The sequence below is a fragment of the Entelurus aequoreus genome, linkage group LG24, assembly GCF_033978785.1.
Source record: "Entelurus aequoreus isolate RoL-2023_Sb linkage group LG24, RoL_Eaeq_v1.1, whole genome shotgun sequence".
NCBI lineage: Eukaryota > Metazoa > Chordata > Actinopteri > Syngnathiformes > Syngnathidae > Entelurus > Entelurus aequoreus.
Window position 1 is genome coordinate 38,673,261 of NC_084754.1, and position 17,749 is coordinate 38,691,009.

General features: G+C 39.1%; 1 protein-coding gene across 2 annotated transcripts in view; it reads right to left on the minus strand.

Annotated features, from left to right (window-relative positions):
* Positions 1–17,749, minus strand: part of LOC133641912 (periphilin-1-like) — a 71,837-nt gene that overhangs the window by 2,479 nt on the left and 51,609 nt on the right. The gene's annotated exons all lie outside the window — the stretch shown is intronic.

The following is a 17,749-nucleotide window of genomic DNA, read 5'->3' on the forward strand; positions in this document are numbered from 1 at the left end:
TCATCCTAAAAACCTTAGACAATTTCCATTAAAGACAAAATTTAAAAAAAGAAGATACTTTAAATTGTTTTCCCAATTTTGTTTTGTTAGCCATTGCACGTTCCAGTCCAGAAAAAATATCTATGTATATATTTAGAAAAATTAATAGCGACGCGTTTCCTTCCTTATATGTTGATTGTTTGAATTTTTTAGTCATATTGTTGTTGAAATAAAGTTAGAAAAAAAGTAATATAATTGGTCAGCTTTAGAGATGTCCGATAATGGCTTTTTTGCCGATATCTGATATTCCGATGTTGTCTAACTCTTAATTACAGATTCCGATATCAACCGATACCGATTTATACAGTCGTGGAATGAACACATTATTATGCCTAATTTTGTTGTGATGCCCCGCTGGATGCATTAAACAATGTAACAAGGTTTTCCAAAATAAATCAACTCAAGTTATGGAAAAAAATGCAAACATGGCACTGCCATATTTATTATTGAAGTCACAAAGTGCATTATTTTTTTTTAACATGCCTCAAAACAATAAAAGTGCAATACTTTTTCATAACATGGTCACTACTGCGTAGTTTCTCTTGTTATATTCTTATTTTACTGTTATATTTTTATTCTCATTGTTGCTTTTTATTTTTATTGTTATTGTAATATTTTTCTATTCTGTTTCCATTTATACCCCCATTATTTACTTTTTAAATTCGATCTCAATTCTGTACACTGCTGCTAGAATTTTAATTTTCCTGAGGGGCGTTAATTTAAAACCTCTTCTCACTCCTGCGCTTACCAAAAGCATGCGGGATGGGCAAGCATGCGCTAATTATTTTAAAACCTCTTCTCACTCCGGCGCTTACCTTATCATGAAAAGCACATTTAATAAAAAAAAACGTTATTATGGTCTTACCTTTACTTATAAATTATGTCCATCTGCAGCTGCTTCTGATCAAAGGTAGTCTTCCTTATCTTTCTTCAGTTTTAAAAGTCTCTGGAGATATTCCTTTAATTATTACCTCCTGCTTCGATTGAAAGTCCAGTTTAGAAAACTGTTTTATTTTAGATATGTAATCCTCCATGGTAAAAGTGCAAGCAAACGATCGCGGCTCACGCATGCTGCTTGTTGTCTTCTTCTGCAGCACCGGTCTCCTGCAGTACTGGTAGTCGCAAGAAGGATCACTAGCGCCCTCTACCACCAGGAGGCGGGAGTCATTTAATGACTCATATTTGACCCGGCGGAAGTGCCAAGCATGCGCTAATTATTTTGCGAAACGAGTTTGACCCGGCTGTAATTCTAGGCAGGCGAATACTATATTCCCGGCGGCAATGCAAGGAAATACGGTATCTATCTATCTATCCAAACAGCAGCTTGGAATTTGGAACATGCTCTCCCTGAGAGAGACTATGAGAGGTTGAGGTGGGGGGGGGGGGGGGTTTGGGGGTTAGCGGGGGGTGTATATTGTAGCGTCCCGGAAGAGTTAGTACTACAAGGGATTCTGGGTATTTGTTGTGTTGTGTTTATGTTGTATTACGGTGCACGGTGGCAGAGGGGTTAGTGCGTCTGCCTCACAATACGAAGGTCCTGAGTAGTCGTGAGTTCAATCCCGGCCTCGGGATCTTTCTGTGTGGAGTTTGCATGTTCTCCCCGTGACTGCGTGGGTTCCCTCCGGGTACTCCGGCTTCCTCCCACCTCCAAAGACATGCACCTGGGGATAGGTTGATTGGCAACACTAAATTGGCCCTAGTGTGTGAATGTGAGTGTGAATATTGTTTGTCTATCTGTGTTGGCCCTGTGATGAGGTGGCGACTTGTCCAGGGTGTACCCCGCCTCCCGCCCGATTGTAGCTGAGATAGGCTCCAGCGCCGCCCGCGACCCCGAAGGGAATAAGCGGTAGAAAATGGATGGATGGACGGTGCGGATGTTCTCCCGAAATGTGTTTGTCATTCTTGTTTGGTGTGGGTTCACAGTGTGGCGCATATTTGTAACAGTGTTAAACTTGTTTATACAGTGTGACCTGTATGGCTGTTGAAGAAATATGTCTTGCATCAATTCATAATGAGTAAAGGCGGTAGACATTATGTGACTGGGATGGCATGCACATAAAGGAAGTGCCTTAAAGGTTTATTGTCTCTCTGTACCTCTCCCTACGTCCGTGTACACAGCGGCGTTTAAAAACGTCATACATTTTACTTTTAAAAACCGATACCAATAATAACGAAACCGATACCGATAATTTCCGATATTACATTTTAAAGCATTTATCGGCCAATAATATATATGTATATATATAACATCTCTAATATATACACATAAACATATATACATATAAATATAAAAAGATACACATATAAATATATATACACATATTTACTTATAAATATATACATATATATACACATACATATAAATATAAATATATATAAATATAAACATATATATATACATATAAATATATATATCAATCAATCAATCAATCAATGTTTATTTATATAGCCCTAAATCACAAGTGTCTCAAAGGGCTGATATACATATAAATACATATATACACATAAACATACATATATACACATATACATACACGTATACATACATGTACACACACACACACACATATACATAGATATACACATATATACTTAATATATACATATATACTTATTATATATATACATATATACATACATATATACATTTATATACAATCTGTATGCAATGTGCATTGTTGTTTTGCCTGTACCTTCAAGGTAAACATCTTACAGGCACTGATATATGTTAGTAACAATATACGTTTAGAAATAAACAACTCGGTCGCTAGAGCCTGGCAGCTGTTCCGAAGCGCTCCTTTCCGATACTTGAGTGAATTTAATGAACCCGTTCCTGGTAGCCTGGCTTATTCCACGAAACAGGTGTGTCTGTGTGAGTGTCAGAAAGGGTTCATGTGAGTATAATTAAAAAAAAAAAAAAGAAAAAAAAAAAGGGGGGGGACGCGAGGTCTCAAAGTCTTCCAAGGGACTATGGCTTTTTTACACCACATTGTAACAAGCTCTTGCTTCGCTCAAAGACTTTACTGCTGACCTGTTAAGTTTCTTTGTAGGCGTCCCAGGTGTGAGCTCACAACAACATTTATCACCTGAGAGAGAAATCTTAATGTGGGACCAGTCACTCAAGGGGGGCAGGTCGGGACAGCCAGGTCATCCAGGGTTGACCTAATGCCGTCCAGAACACCTTCACTCTTCCAATTAGGGCCACTGGGGCTAACAAAATGCAACTATCATCTGAAGAGCCTAGCCAGAGTTTGCCCGTTTCTATCTCAGGCTAACACAGGGGTGCTAATGTCGTTTAGACAATTGTACCGCCGTGCTCTCTAGTCTTCCCAAAAGGAATAACAGAAGTCTACAATTATTCCAAAACTCAGCTGCACACGTGCTGACATGGACCAGAGGGCGGGAGCACATTACACCAGTTTTAAAAGTTGCTGCATTGGCTCCCCGTCCGCTTTAAGGTCGATTTTAAAGTAATGTTATTAGTTTTTAATTGTCTTAATTATCTATCTGACCTGATTTTATTGTGTCAACCCTTGTGGATACTGAGGTCCGCCGGCACTGGCTTTTTGTTTTTTTACCATATACCAGAACAAAGGCCACCATGGAGTGTGGAACAGCTTGCCAGAGAGACTCAGAACTGCACAGACCGTCTGGAAATTGAAAAAAAAAAGGCTAAAACTTAGCCTTTCAATCAGGCTTTTTACTGATCATGTTAAACTTTTCTGTTTTGTATTAGTTTTCATTTTCCTTGTGAGATTTTCTAGTTTATGTATTGCTATTATTACAACTATTCTCTCAATGTTATTAACTTATTAATATCTTATTTATATGAGGGTTTTTTTATTACTTTTTTTAATTGTATGTTTAATACTATCTTTTAGATGCCGTTAATTTGAGTTATTCTCCGGTGTGGACACCTCGAAGGTGGCGTTTTTCCTCATTCCTCTGTGCAATGCCATGTTTTGTTTTATTATTTTCAACAGCGCTTGCTCTGTGTGTATGAGTTGTCATCTCTTCTCTATTTTCTGTCTGTAAAACACTTAGTTTTTGCCACTTCCCCGTGTATGAAAATGCTATATAAATAAAATTTACTTTGATTTGATTTTGGGGACGAACTTGGCGTACGTGTGGCTCTCCCTTCCTACCTCTCAGCTCCTTGCTGTCTTTGCCAACACAAGTCTTTAATAAAAAGGTAAAAAGCATTATCAGAATGTTCAATTATCGGATTTATTCATTATTTACCGTATTTTTCGGACTATAAGTCGCAGTTTCTTTCATAGTTCTGGCAGGGGGTGCGACTTATACTCAGGAGCGACTAATGTGTGAAATTATTAACACATTACCGTAAAATATCAAATAATATTATTTAGCTCATTCACGTAAGAGACTAGACGTATAAGATTTCATGGGATTTAGCGATTAGGAGTGACAGATTGTTTGGTAAACGTATAGCATGTTCTATATGTTATAGTTATTTGAATGACTCTTACCATAATATGTTACGTTAACATACCATTCTCAGTTGGTTATTTATGCCTCATATAACGTACACTTATTCAGCCTGTTGTTCACTATTCTTTATTTATTTTGAAATTGCCTTTCAAATGTCTATTCTTGGTGTTAGCTTTTATCAAATAAATTTCCCCAAAAAATGCGACTTATACTCCAGTGCGACTTATATATGTTTTTTTCCTTCTTTATTATACATTTTCGGCCGGTGCGACTTATACTCCGGAGCGGCTTATGCTCCGAAAAATACAATATATCTATTTAGCATTATTTTATGCATGTAAATGATATTTATGGTCGGTAATATTTTTGGGGTCTGAATTAATTGACGTTAAATGTGTTTTCATGGAAAAAATGGCGTCAGTTTTTCCACGATTTAGTTTTCATCTGACTATTTTGAACAAATGCTAACAAAAAACAAGTTTTGACTTTTTCTGGGGGGAAAAACACAATCTTATATTCAGTTTAATATTGCATTTCTTGCTAAACTTGTATTTTTCATTACTTTATCAAGCAAGTCTTAGAAGACAAAAAAAAGCAGGCTAATAGCTGAAATAGCCACGAAGCTAGCCTGAACCAACACAAGAAACAGGTGCTTCGTAAACCGTAAGTAGTCTAGAAAAAAACTGCTTTGCAGCAGAAAGTAAGCCGCTCTAAATTGGAAATGAACAAGTAGGTCAGTAAGAGTCGAGAGAGAGGATAATAAATATAGGCCTACTGGACACTTACAGGGGAACTGCACATTTTTTTGGAATTCGCCTATCGTTCACAATCATGAAAGACAAGGAGACAAGTTTTTTTATTTTATTTTGCATTCTATCATGTAAAAATAAGCTTGTTTAAGGTGGCTAGCAAGGCAGCTAATCAATTCTACCTCTAAATCACTTTAAAATTGCATTCATAAACCACCAACAATACCGTATTTTTCGGAGTATAAGGCACACCGGCCGAAAATGCATAATAAAGAAGGAAAAAAACATACATAAGTCACACTGGAGTATAAGTCGCATTTTTGGGGGAAATGTATTTGATAAAACCCAACACCAAGAATAGACATTTGAAAGGCAATTTAAAATAAATAAAGAATAGTGAACAACAGGCTGAATAAGTGTACGTTATATGAGGCATAAATAACCAACTGAGAACGTGCCTGGTATGTTAACGTAACATATTATGGTAAGAGTCATTCAAATAACTATAACATATAGAACTAGCATGTTCGAAATGTATAGCACGCTTACCAAACAATCTGTCACTCCTAATCGCTAAATCTGAGGAAATCTTATACGTCTAGTCTCTTACGTGAATGAGCTAAATAATATATTTGATATTTTACGGTAATGTGTTAATAATTTCACACATAAGTCGCTCCTGAGTATAAGTGGCACCCCCGGCCAAACTATGGAAAAAAACTGCGACTTATAGTCCGAAAAATACGGTACTTCATTTACATTCCGTAACCTGTACAATTGGGTTGGTTTAAACGTCGTTTCATGTCGGCCTAGCCAGTTTCGAGTCCTATATGGCTGTCAAAGTGTACCAACTTGTCAGAAAATGTCCTTGTTCTTCTACTGTCCAGGTGAGAGGCATGATTTATGATCTACAATAAACTTATAGGGAGCAGGGAAGCGAGGAAGCAGCAGACCACTCGATGATGTAAACATAGGCACACAAGAAGTGATCATGGCGCCGCTATAAATAGTGCATCTGCGTTAGCGCTTATAATAACAATATCACTAATACTTGGTTAATATTCCATCCATCCATCCATTTTCTACCGCTTTGTCCCTTTTGGGGTCGCGGGGGGTGCTGGAGCCTATCTCAGCTGCAGTCGGGGTACACCCTGGACAAGTCGCCACCTCATCGCAGGGCCAACACTGATAGACAGACAACATTCACACTCAGATTCACACACTAGGGCCAATTTAATTCAAGTCCCAAAATGTAAATGGAGTATTGTTGGCAGTTTTTCAATGGTTATTTATTGGATTTTATGGGCGAAATGGTGGAGCTCCCATTGGCTCCACTGTAAGCAGATGTTTATTTACATTTACTTGATATTTAGAATGCTTAAAAAAAATTCATCCGTCGTCATGTCTTTCATAATTATTGTAAACAGTAGACAAAATTCCCAAAACAGTGCAGTTCCCCTTTAAGGGGATAGCAGATAGATTTACATATTGCTAGTGTCGATACCAAAGGTAGTATGGTACTATGATTGATACTAGACGGAAAACATCCATTTGTATTTTCACAAAATCATTTCTGTCGTCTTGTGAATGTTTACAAACTCTGGAGATTTGTTACTGGACACAGGAGGACTTTGAGGGCAAAAAACGAAGAATTTAAATGAGTAGTAGAAAGTAGTTTTTGATTTTGTTTCATTATTGTGTACTATTGACTTTGTTTAGCTCAAACAGTTCTATGTACTACAAATGTGGAAAAAATTAAATTGATTTACAAAACCCAAAACCAGTGAAGTTGGCACATTGTGTAAATGGTAAATAAATACACAATACAATGATTTGCAAATCCTTTTCAACCTATATTCAATTGAATAGACTGCAAAGACAAGATACTTAACGTTTGATCTGCTAAACTTTGTTATTTTTTTGCAAATATTAGCTTATTTGGAATTTGATGCCTGCACCGTGTTTCAAAAAAGCTGGCACAAGTGGCAAAACAATTTGAACAATTTCCCTTGTGGATCATTAAAGTTTGTCTAAGTCTAAGTCTAAAAAAGACTGAGAAAGTTGAGGAATGCTCATCAAACACTTATTTGGAACATCCCACAGGTGAACAGGCTAATTGGGAACAGGTGGGTGCCATGATTGGGTATAGAAGCAGCTTCCATGAAATGCTCAGTCATTCACAAACAAGGATGGGGCGAGGGTCACCACTTTGTCAACAAATGTGTGAGGAAATTGTCGAACAGTTTAAGAACAACATTTCTCAACCAGTTATTGCAAGGAATTTAGGGATTTCACCATCTAAGGTCCGTAAGATCATCAAAAGGTTCAGAAAATCTGGAGAAATCACTGCACGTAATCACCGCACATTGAATGCCCGTGACCTTCGATCCCTCAGGCGGTACTGCATCAAAAACCGACATCAGTGTGTAAAGGATATCACCACATGGGCTCAGGAACACTTCAGAAAACCACTGTCAGTAACTACAGTTGGTCGCTACATCTGTAAGTGCAAGTTTAAAACTCTACTATGCAAAGCCAAAGCCATTTATCAACAACACCCAGAAACGCCGCCGGCTTTGCTGGGCCCGAACTCATCTAAGATGGACTGATACAAAGTGGAAAAGTGTTCTGTGGTCTGACGAGTCTACATTTCAAATTGTTTTTGGAAACTGTGGACGTCGTGTCCTCCGGACCAAAGAGGAAAAGAACCATCCGGACTGTTATAGGCGCAACGTTCGATAGCCAGCATCTGTGATGGTATGGGGGTGTATTAGTGCCCAAGGCATGGGTAACTTACACATCTGTGAAGGCACCATTAATGCTGAAAGGTACATACAGGTTTTGGAGCAACATATGTTGCCATCCAAGCAACGTCTTTTTCATGGGTGCCCCTGCTTATTTCAACAAGACAATGCCAAGCAACATTCTGCATGTGTTACAACAGCGTGGCTTCGTAGTAAAATAGTGCGGGTACTACACTGGCCTGCCTGTAGTCCAGACCTGTCTATCATTGAAATTGTGTGGCGCTTAATGAAGTGTGAAATACCACAACGCAGATCTCAGACTGTTGAACAACTTAAACTGTACATTAAGCAAGAATGGAAAATAATTACACCTGAAAAGTTTCAAAAATGTGTCTCCTCAGTTCCCAAATGTTAACTGAATTTGTTAAAAGGAAAGGCCATGTAACACAGTGGTAAAAATGCCCCTGTGCCAACTTTTTTGCAATGTGTTGCTGCCATTAAATTCTAAATTAATGATTTGCAAAAAAAAAATTAAGTTTCTCAGTTCGAACATTAAATATCTTGTCTTTGCAGTCTATTCAATTGAATATAAGTTGAAAAAGGTTTGCAAATCATTGTATTCTGTTTTTATTTACCATTTACACAACGTGCCAACTTCACAGGTTATGGGTTTTTGTAATATCGTGTTGATATTTTTACATTGTCAACAGCAATCACCATGTATTCATAAAAACATTTAATACATGTGAGCGGTATACTCTCAAACTCATAAAAACATTAACACTAAAAGACCCTGATCAGAACACCCCTGAGCCATTAACTCTATCGCTTGGTCTTTGCAAATCATACAGCTGTGTTTATGCAATAAAGCTATTAGCAAAGAGAAGGTAAAAAGTGCTTCTTGCCAACTTAAAACCAATGTTCCCTCTCTAGCTAGGCGTAGGGTAGGCAGGTAAATAAGACATACAAAAAAGGCATGACCCATAACTGACAAATTAAAGAAGAAAGTCAAATAGCATTGGGCTGCCTCCAGCCTGTAGATAAGTGCAGTTCTATTTCTTCTAGTGTTAATTCTTGAGCTGAACTCGCTACAGCATGCTCTTAAAGTCATTGACTTGGTTCATTCCTGCACTTTAAGCCCGCTATTCTCTTTTAGGGCTCGAGCAGGAGGGAAACTACAGAATCGAAACTAATGGTAGGATACAGTTTGTTATTACAGCTATGAACGGAATACTTGTAATTCTTTCTGTACAACAACCAGCTTTGTGCCTACAGACAAGCCAGAAGAAAATAATCCTCGACTGTGTGATGCTTTAAAGTCTGTAATGACAGTTCTCAGCGCCGAATAACATAACGACATAGTTATTCTGCACCTGCGACCACATGCATCAAAAACCGACATCAATGTGTAAAGGATATCACCACATGGGCTCAGGAACACTTCCGAAAACCACTGTCAGTAACTACAGTTCGTCGCTACATCATCGCAAGTTAAAACCTTCCTTTGCAAAGCCAAAGCCATTTATCAACAACACCCAGAAACGCCGCCGGCTTCGCTGGGCCTGTGCTCATCTAAGATGGACTGATGCAAAGTGGAAAAGTATTTTGTGGTCTGACGAGTTCACATTTCAAATTGTTTTTGAAAACTGTGGACGTCATGTCCTCGGGACCAAAGAGGAAAATAACCATTCGGACTGTTCTAGGCGCAAAGTTCAAAAGCCAGCTTCTGTGATGGTATGGGGGTGTATTAGTGCCCAAGGCATGGGTAATTTACACATCTGTGAAGGCACCATTAATGCTGAAAGATACATACAGGTCAGTGTTTCCCATAAACTGGCAAGATACCTGTGGCGGTGGGGGCGTGGCTATGGGCGTGGTCACATGACATTATCAAGTAATTTGCATAATTTACTACAATATGATTTTTCTAAAAAGGCTCAAAAAATGTATACTTACTAATTAATAGTAACAGTTTTGTTTTAAACGTCCATCCATCCATTTTACAATATAATTACAACCCTTTATGTACATATTTATATACAGATTTGAACAATAAGTTATTCACTGAAATATATTTATTAATTGTGGTTCTTACAAAAAATATATGTTATAAAATATAAAAGCTAAAATGTCTCTTAAAGCTCTGCCCCTTTAATTAGTGCATACTAAATAATTTAACTTTAGCCTACTGCTACAACCATATTATTTACCAGCAACATAAAGTGAAACAGAGGCAGAGGTGTCCTGCCACAGTCAGTAACAAATAAACAGAAAACAGTAGTGGTGGTAGATAGACACAGAGCTTCATCAAACATCTGATCCACTGAACAAAGTGCTCCAAAAATCTTGAACTTTAGACTGCCATCAGTTTTACTCCCTACACTTAACCATGTGTTTCCTACTGCCTGCAGACTTTGCACCCTTTGTTATATACACATGTTGTGTTTCTAATATAAATAAATTTAATAAAGTCAAATACAAATAAGGTAACAAGAGAAGTATCCTACACTTCTCTTTTGTAAAGTAAATCTGAACGGACGATATGGGCATCTACATCAACTATATGATTTTCCCCTTGAGGGCGGGGGTTACCCACATATGCGGTCCTCTCCAAGGTTTCTCATAGTCATTCACCGACGTCCCACTGGGGTGAGTTTTTCCTTGCCCGTATGTGGGCTCTGTACCAAGGATGTCGTTGTGGCTTGTGCAGCCCTTTGAGACACTTGTGATTTAGGGCTATATAAATAAACATTGATTGATTGATTGATTGATATGATTTGCCTGTGAAGCTGGACAGGACAAAAAAAAAATGAAAAAATGTATATATATTTTTAAATTTTATTTGTGGCGGACGTAATTCTTTCGTGGCGGGCCGCCACAAATACATGAATGTGTGGGAAACACTGCAGGTTTTGGAGCAACATATGTTGCCATCCAGGCAACGTCTTTTTCATGGACACCCCAGCTTATTTCAGCAAGAAGATGCCAAGCCACACTCTGCACGTGTTACAACAGTGTGGCTTCGTAGTAAAAGAGTGTGGGTACTAGACTGGCCTGCCTGTAGTCCAGACCTGTCTCCCATTGAAAAAGCGTAAAATACCACAACGGAGACCCCGGACTGTTGAACAACTTAAGCTCTACATCAAGCAAGAATGGGAAAGAATTCCACCTGAAAAGCTTCAAAAATTGGTCTCCTCAGTTCCCAAACGTTTACTGAGTGTTGTTAAAAGGAAAGGCCATGTAACACAGAGGTAAAAATGCCCCTGTGCTAACTTTTTTGCAATGTGTTGCTGTCATTAAATTCTAAGTTAATGATTATTTGCAGAAAAAAAAAAAAAGTTTCTCAGTTCGAACATTAAATATCTTGTCTTTGCAGTCTATTCAATTGAATATAAGTTGAAAAGGATTTGCAAATCATTGTATTCTGTTTTTATTTACGATTTACACAACGTGCCAACTTCACTGGTTTTGGATTTTGTACAGAAAACAAGCTTATAATAAAAAACGACCTCATAATCAGCCTTTACAACAGAATACTAATGCACACGTGACTTTGCATTTAAAGAGGGAAGGCTGCTTTTTGACCTGTATGTTGTGTGAAAGTGTTCCACACAAGTTCTTTATAGGATCTTTAAACCCTGATGCTATGGGGCCACACAGGTCGGGAGTCCCTGAGAAGAGCTGCAACATTACCCTGGAGGAGGAGGAGGAACCTTCAAATCAGATCCTTGTGGAGGTCCAAATATGTGAACATGCTCAGGAGTGTGAGCAGGAATACTAAAATGAGGGCAGGTTGGTAGTGAGATTACACATGGGGCCCTCACATGCAAGTCTCAAATGATGCAGGTGGGGGTCCAACATAATAGGAGAAGCATTCTACAGTAAATGAGGACTCGAGGGCTGGTACACATTAGGTGATATTAAAAGCTGAGCTAATAGTGGAAATAGTTCATCTGCACTGATTGAAATGATGAAGGGAACTCCCTAAGAATCACTCCTAAAATCATCCAAGTTTTGAAAGGATTCTTTAAAAGAATTTATTCATTCTCGTACCAGCTTTCCCGCCATTGAATCTGTACAGCTCAGGACAGATGTTCCCGTGTTCTCTGCGCCCCCCCAAGCAGCGCTGGGAAACAGCCGGGTTAGCATGTGTGCGCTAATGCCAAGAGACGTACCACTGTGTGTGTGTGTGGGCCGCCTGACGTCCCGCAGGCCAATTCCTGCCCCGCTTTAATAGGAACAGATAAGTGGTACGTACTGTGGTGCGGAGGGGCGGGAGAAGGAAAGTACGCCTGCTCTAAATAGCAGGGCTTCACACAACCTGTGGACTAGTTTTCATTGTGCAAGTCTTGTAGTGTCTCCCATACATTCATTTTTTCATGGCGGCCTGTCACGGATGAATTGTGACCACCATGAATAGATTTGCCTCGCTACCTGTAAACATTTTTCTATGTTTATGCACATTTGGGGTGAACTTGTTTTGGTACTGTTTAATTTGAAACTGCAACTTCTGATCAATTGCAGCCTTTTTTTGGTCATTAAAGTCATCACCAATATGCTATTCGATGATGTTGGTGAGAAAATGTCACTGCTGTTCTGATGAAGCGAAGGTGTACCCCTATATGCACAGTACCCCTCTGGGTGAGGTTCAAAAAAGAGAGCTTGCGCAAACTCCAGGCTGCATATAATGACTGTCTCAGAATCCTGCTCGGAAAGTCCAGGGGTAGTAGTGCCAGCATGCTTATTTGTGATTTATGGATAAACACCTTCCACGCCACCCTGAGAAAACTGATGTTTAAGTTTATATGTATACTGCAGGGGTCCGAAAATGATCTTATTGTACAGATAACCAATCCTAGGTGTAGTTCTGTTAGGTACCAATCGTACAAACCCCGTTTCTATATGAGTTGGGAAATTGTGTTAGATGTAAATATAAACGGAATACAATGATTTGCAAATCCTTTTCAACCCATATTCAATTGAATGCACTACAAAGACAAGATATTTGATGTTCAAACTCATAAACGTTTTTTTTTTTTGCAAATAGTAATTAACTTAGAATTTCATGGCTGCAACACGTGCCAAAGTAGTTTGGAAAGGGCATGTGCACCACTGTGTTACATCACCTTTTCTTTTAACAACACTCAAACAATTGGGAACTGAGGAAACTAATTGTTGAAGCTTTGAAAGTGGAATTATTTCCCATTCTTGTTTTATGTAGAGCTTCAGTCATTCAACAGTCCGGGGTCTCCGCTGTCGTATTTTACGCTTCATAATGCGCCACACATTTTCGATGGGAGACAGGTCTGGGCTGCAGGCGGGCCAGGAAAGTACCCGCACTCTTTTTTTAACGAAGCCACGCTGTTGTAACACGTGCTGAATGTGGCTTGGCATTGTCTTGCTGAAATAAGCAGGGGCGTCCATGAAAAAGACGGCGCTTAGATGGCAGCATATGTTGTTCCAAAACCTGTATGTACCTTTCAGCATTAATGTTGCCTTCACAGATGTGTAAGTTACCCATGCCTTGGGCACTAATGCACCCCCATACCATCACAGATGCTGGCTTTTCAACTTTGCGTCGATAACAGTCTGAATGGTTCGCTTCCCCTTTGGTCCGGATGACACGATGTCGAATATTTCCAAAAACAATTTGAAATGTGGACTCGTCAGACCACAGAACACTTTTCCACTTGGCATTAGTCCATCTTAGATGATCTCGGGCCCAGAGAAGCCGGCGGCGTTTCTGGGTGTTGTTGATAAATGGCTTTCGCTTTGCATAGTAGAGCTTTAACTTGCACTTACAGATGTAGCGACGAACTGTATTTAGTGACAGTGGTTTTCTGACGTGTTCCTGAGCCCATGTGGTGATATCCTTTAGAGATTGATGTCGGTTTTTGATACAGTGCCGTCTGAGGGATCGAAGGTCACGGTCATTCAATGTTGGTTTCCGGCCATGCCGCTTACGTGGAGTGATTTCTCCAGATTCTCTGAACCTTTTGATGATATTATGGACCGTAGATGGTGAAATCCCTAAATTTCTTGCAATTGCACTTTGAGAAACGTTGTTCTTAAATTGTTTGACTATTTGCTCACGCAGTTGTGCACAAAGGGGTGTACCTCGCCCCATCCTTTCTTGTGAAAGACTGAGCATTTTTTGGGAAGCTGTTTTTATACCCAATCATGGCACCCACCTGTTCCCAATTAGCCTGCACACCTGCGGGATGTTCCAAATAAGTGTTTGATGAGCATTCCTCAACTTTATCAGTATTTATTGCCACCTTTCCCAACTTCTTTGTCACGTGTTGCTGGCATCAAATTCTAAAAAGTTAATAATTATTTGCAAAAAAAAAAAGTTTATCAGTTTGAACATCAAATATGTTGTCTTTGTAGCATATTCAACTGAATATGGGTTGAAAATTATTTGCAAATCATTGTATTCCGTTTATATTTACATCTAACACAATTTCCCAACTCACATGGAAATGGGGTTTGTAATTACCAATATGCTATTCGCCAATATGTTGGTGAGAAAATTTCACTGCTGTCCTGATGAAGCGAAGGTGTACTTGTTTAGAGCTTACTGCACCGCTATATACACAGCACCCCTCTGGGTGAGGTTCAAAAAAGAGAGCTTGCGCAAACTCCAGGTTGCATATAATGACTGTCTCAGAATCCTGCTCGGAAAGTCCAGGGGTAGTAGTGCCAGCAAGCTTATTTGTGATTTAGGGATAAACACCTTCCACGCCACCCTGAGAAAACTGATGTTTAAGTTTATATGTATACTGCAGGGGTCCGAAAATGATCTTATTGTACAGATAACCAATCCTAGGTGTAGTTTTGTTAGGTACCAATCGTATATATGGAAACACTGGTATCTGTGCCTTTAATAGAATGTGTAGACGCATTTTTTTAAGGATTAATACATACTTTTTATTGCTGCTTTTATTTATTTAAAAGATGCCTTTTTTTAATATGCACAAGCACTAATTTAATATTATGTGATAATGCCTTTTGTAATGTTTTTTTTGTTTTGTTTTATGTACTGCATGAGCATCTGGAAAGCTTCACATTTTGTTATGTTACAGCCTTATTCCAAAATGAAATAAATTCATTTTTGTCCTCGAAATTCTACAGACAATATCCCATAATGACAATGTGAATTTTTTTTTTTTTTTTATGTACTCAAGCAATGTTCCCTCTAAGGTGCGCGCCTGTGCAATTGCGCACTGCTCAAGCGTCCTCTGCGCACAGCAAATCTATGCCACGCACAAAATCAAATAAAAAAATAAGCGCATAACAATTTTCGACACGACAGAGAAAACAGTTTTCGTCATCATTGTTCAAATATTGTAACGTCTGTCGAGACGCTTTAAGGACATGAATTCCATCCATCACTTTACTGGGCAAAACTCTTTATTGTCGGCCATAAACACATCACCAAAACATTAGTATAAAAAATTATATATAGCAAAAGTGGTCATTTTCTGCAGTACAAACCAGACCAAAAGCAACTTTGTTATATCACCAGCAGCCGCTCGCTCTTTCTCACTTGCGCCAACACATGCACATATGGCACTTAGCCAGTGATGCGTTTACAGCCACACAAAAAGTCGGACAACTCCAACACCACACAAAGTGTAATTCCAGGTCGTTACACTATGATTTACCAATCAAATGTGTGCTTATTCTAGTGTCATTTTTAGGAATTTTAATTTATAAATATTAATCATGAAATGCTGTTAGTATATTAAATAAATACTAACAAAAATATATTTTTTACAAACAGGAAGTTGCAGGAATGTACACATGATCCCCTGCTTACATCTCATTGTGCAACATGTGAATGTTTTAATGGGAACTAAATGCAATGTCTGAAAGGGGTACACATTATTTCCAAAGCAGGACCTCCACCCAGACAAACAATACAAGTACACAGTTCATGAAAAATAATATTTTTTGTTATTGTCATTGTAAGTGGGCCTAAACACTTCTATTATAAATGGAAATGACTGCTGTGATTTGATTATAATAATAAGAGAATGTTGTCTGTCTATCTGTGTTGGCCCTGCGATGAGGTGGGGACTTGTCCAGGGTGTACCCCGCCCTCCGCCCGAATGCAGCTGAGATAGGCTCCAGCAACCCCGAAAGGGACAAGCAGTAGAAAATGGATGGATGGATGGAGATTGAACTTGTTATTTAGTCAGGTTTGGGACAGGTGTGCTGCTGGTGTAGCCACAGTGTGCACGTCTGGTGTTGCTCACATGGGCTCCACTGAATGCTCAGGGAGTTTTTGCGTTTGCTCACACACATGAAAAATTAGAGGGAACATTGTACTCAAGTATTTACAGCCTTTTCTCAATACTTACACAAGCAATTACAGTCTCAAGTCTTTCTGAATACAAGCTTGGCAGACCTATCTTTGGGTAGTTTCGCCCATTCCACTTTGCCCATTCCTCTTTGCAGCGCCTCCCAAGCTCCATCAGGTTGGATGGGAAGCGTTGGTTTTCATCCAGGATGTCTCTGTGCATTGCTGCATTCATCTTAGGGCATATCCCCACAGAAACGTTTGTTTAATTTTTGTTTTGGGTTAAAAAAATCAATGCGTCCCCACAGTGTCCTGCCAATAGTGAGTCACATCCAGGCAGAAATGTTTCCTGGGTGAATATGATGTAATACAGTGCCTCGCCATAAGTGGCGCTGTAAGGAACCACCAAAACTATAGTAGAAGAAACTGCGCACGCGCATGAAGTTCTATTCTCCTTTCAGAATCAAAAAAGTGATGATGGCAGATGCACGCACAGAAAGGGACTTTTGTTTGGACAGACCACAAGTTGGAATTACTACTGCGTCTCACAATTAGTTACAAAAACTGAAATATCAAGAGAATGATGACTGGGAGTCCTGAAGATTCTTCATCCACTGAAACTCGCCTCATTCTACAGCTCCTCCTCGAATACTTGCAGTCATCGACGTCATCATTCTCGGCTACTCAGGCGATTCGGTGAATATCTTCACTGTTTCCACTTAAGAACGGTTCTGTTCAATCAGGCCTGTATGGTAGAGTGGCCAGACGGAAGCCATTTCTTAGCAAAAAGTGTTCCAAAATGCACCTGAAACACTCTCAGACCATGAGAAACTAAATTCTCTGGTCTGATGAAAGAAAGCTTGAAGTCTTTGGCGTGAATACCAGGCATCATTATTGGAGGTTACCAGGCACCGCTCATCACCAGGCCAATACCATTCCTACAGTGAAGCATGGTGGTGGCAGCTTCATGCTGCGGGGATGTTTTTATTCGCAGCAGGAACTGGGAGACTAGTCAGGATAGAGGGAAAGATGAATGCAACATTGTAGAGAAACATCCTGGATGAAAACCTGGGAGTTTGGGAGGTGTTGCAAAGACAAATGGGCAAAGAGGAATGGGCGAAACTGCCCAAAGATACGTGTGTGAAGTTTGTGGCATCGTTTAAAAAAAGACTTAAGGCTGTAATTTCTGCCAGAGGTGCATCAACAAAGCATTGAGCAAAGGCTGTGAATACTTAGGTACATGTGATTTTCTTTTTTTTAACAGATTTGTAAAATTTCCCAAAAAAATTACAAAACAACTTTTCACATTTTTATTATGGGGTATTCCATTTTGGAATAAGGCTGTAAAATAACAAAATGTGAAAAAAGTGAAGAGCTGTGAATACTTTACGGATGCACTGTGTTTGAAAAAATAATGGCTCTTAAGCATGTGTGATGTTTTATTGAGGTTCTGGCAGGAT